Source organism: Silene latifolia, chromosome Y, assembly GCF_048544455.1.
Source record: "Silene latifolia isolate original U9 population chromosome Y, ASM4854445v1, whole genome shotgun sequence".
In the NCBI taxonomy this organism is placed as follows: Eukaryota; Viridiplantae; Streptophyta; class Magnoliopsida; order Caryophyllales; family Caryophyllaceae; genus Silene; species Silene latifolia.
The window spans coordinates 451964437-451967396 of NC_133538.1; the positions used below are offsets into that span (position 1 = coordinate 451964437).

Consider the following 2960-nt stretch of genomic DNA (forward strand, 5'->3'; position numbering starts at 1 on the left):
GTCCTATATCAACTTGGTTGAGAGAAACCAATTCGGGGGAGCTGCAAATGAAGATGCAGCTAAGCACATGGAGACATTCATTGATTATTGTTGTTCCATACCCCCACCAACCGGTGTGACCCAGGACCAGGTGAAGGAGACCATGTTCATATTCTCTCTTCATGATGCTTTGCAAGGAGTGGTACAGAGACCTGGATCGAGCCGCTAACGGGATCACTGATTGGAAGTCGCTGGCCCTGGCATTTTACAAGAAATATTTCCCTGCCTCGAAGACAAATGCCATTAGAGCTCAGATCACGAGCTTTAAACAGGGTCCTGATGAAAATTTTCATGAGGCGTGGGTCCGTTTCAAGAAGCTGGTGCGAACTATTCCGCACCATGGGTTTGAGAAGTGGAGCCTATGCAATCAATTTTATAATGGGCTTTATGATGATCAGAGGGTTATCTTGGATGCGGCAGCAAATGGTAGATTCCAGGAGAATGTGGGAGAGACTAAGGGGTGGAAAATTATTGATGATTTGGCCACCCATAAAGCCGAGTATGGAAATTCCAGGGGAAATCAAAGGAGGAGTGCTGAATCCCCTTCTGTAGCTGCATTAGAGGCTCTCACGGCGAGATTTGATAAGTACGAGTTAGGAGGAGCTTCAAAAGGAGGGATCTATCATGTGAATGTTGTTTCGAGACGGTCCTTTCGTGCTCGCAAGAGATGTGGAGGAGAAGGACATGTTTCGGAAACTGTCCTAATCCCTATGAGTCTTGTGCTGCCTTTCAACATTATAGGCAGACAAACACTTATTTTGAGCCGAATGTCCATCCAAATTTGAGTTGGAATAGCCAAAATGTCCTAAATCCGACTCCACCTCCACAGCAGCAGCAAAATTATGTGCCCCCTCATAAGCAACAGCAGCCATACCAAAAGCCTCCGTATGTTCCTCAGCAGCAGCAGCAGCAGTCCCAAGGATCTGAATTTGCCGAGTTGAAAAATCTGTTGCTGAAAGAATCTCAAGCTAGAGAGGCCGGGATGAAGATTTTAGAGAGACAAATTGCTCAATTGGCTAGCAAGAGTGCAACTCGACCTTCGGGATATTTACCGTCGCAGACGGATCAGAAGGAGACCCTTAATGCTATTACTTTGAGGAGTGGGTCTACCCTTGATGGGCCCGGTATGGTCGAGGAAGCTACTGGAAAACATGAGGCGGAACCAAGTAAGAAGAAGGCAGTGACGAATAATAGCAAGAAAAAGACGATCAGCAGGTATGTCAGTCGATCGACTGACATACCCAGTCGATCAACCAGTCCGCAAAAAGAAACAGCTACTGTTCCTGTAGACGTCAGTCGATCGACTGATATTCATGGTCGATCGACTGACGACGCTGCTGATGGTGAGTCTTTTCGTCCTCCAATGCCAAATAACTTGAGGGACCACTTGTTTCGGGGTACGACTACTCCGAAAGTATTGAGGAAAGACCCAAATGCTGATGGGTCAGTTCCGGTTCTGAAATATGACTCGATGACGATTAATGGTTCATTTTTGAGACGGTCTGAAGAGGGTTCAAGCTACAACAAGGAGAAGGTAGTGGATTTTCAGCCTAAATCCACCGATGCCGGCATGAGAGACCTAGAGGAGAGGGCTAAGTTTCTACTTTCAGCCCCCTATCCGGAGAGATTGGTGCCGACGAAGGAACAGGTATCATTTAATAAATTTGAAAATGTTATTCGTAGCTTAAACGTATAAGTTCCTTTTCTGGAGTTAGTTAATCAAGTGCCTGCTTACATGAAATTTATGAAGCAACTGTTGTCTAAAAAGAAGTCACTTGAAACTGTGCATTCTGTCGCACTAACTGAGGAGTCATGCTCTTATCTGACCCATACTGCATCTCATAAGCTAGAAGACCCGAGTAGCTTTTCAGTCCCATGTAGTATTGGCACCTTTTCTATTGAGAAGGCCTTGTGTGACCTAGGAGCCAGTATTAGTGTCATGCCTTTGAGTCTTGCTAGGAAGTTGAAGTTGACTAGGTTTGCAGTCACCAACATGACCGTACAGATGGCTAACCGATCTGCGGTTCAGCCTATAGGAGTCTTAGAGGACATTCCCGTACAAGTAGGAAAGTTCTTTTTCCCTGTTGACTTCGTTGTACTAGATATGCCCGAGGATGCCCACATTCCCATCATATTGGGTAGACCATTTCTGCACACTGCTGGTGTAGTTATTGATGTTGGTTCGGGTACTCTGACCTTCAAAGTAGGGAAACACTCCATTGTCTTTGCCCAGGCGGCTAAGAAGAAAGACCCCATGTGGCCAGTCACTTTTAATACGGTTTCTGAAAAGAAATCCTATTTTATGCTTCCAGATATACCTATCTCTATGCCTATTCCTGTTATAACACCTCCGCCCCAGATTAGGAGCAAATTGGAGGAATATTCTTCTGTTTTGGATATTACAGGAGCTGGTTTGGGGAAGGAAGAGCCGCATGTTGCTCCAGCTGTGAAGGAGCCAATCGTTCAAAGAGGCGGACTAGGATGTCTTAGCTATGGCACTGATGAGGAGCCTGATGAGGAGCCTGTTGAGGAGCCAGTCAAAGTGACGGAGTCCGACTTGGATTCTGATGAGACAGAAGAGGCCATTGATTGGGGAGATGCTGAAGCTGTTGATCCGTTGAGATCTGCGGATGTTGGAGTTGAGAAGAGTGCAGCTGAGAAGATGAGCATTGTAGAGGCTACCTCTTGTAGCCAGAAGCCAAGCAAGTAGGCCATTCCGTGGCCATTCTTGATCAACTATTAGTTGATCAAGACGTTTACAAAACAATTCATTTTATTGCTTTTGGACCTTTTAGTGCTTTCGTGTGCGCGAGACTTCGCATTTTAATTAGTTTGCTTAGGATTTTATACACTTTAGACTGTTACTTTGGGTTTTGCGCAATTTTGGGCGCGTTATTGTGTGTATTTGCAGGTTTATAGAT

General features: G+C 45.5%; 1 non-coding gene across 1 annotated transcript; it reads right to left on the reverse strand.

Annotated features, from left to right (window-relative positions):
- Positions 1 to 278: 278 nt before the first annotated feature.
- Positions 279 to 385, reverse strand: LOC141636689 (small nucleolar RNA R71). The gene has a single exon (XR_012541286.1). It is a non-coding gene; the product is annotated as a small nucleolar RNA R71 (small nucleolar RNA).
- Between the last annotated feature and the right edge of the window lie 2575 nt (positions 386 to 2960).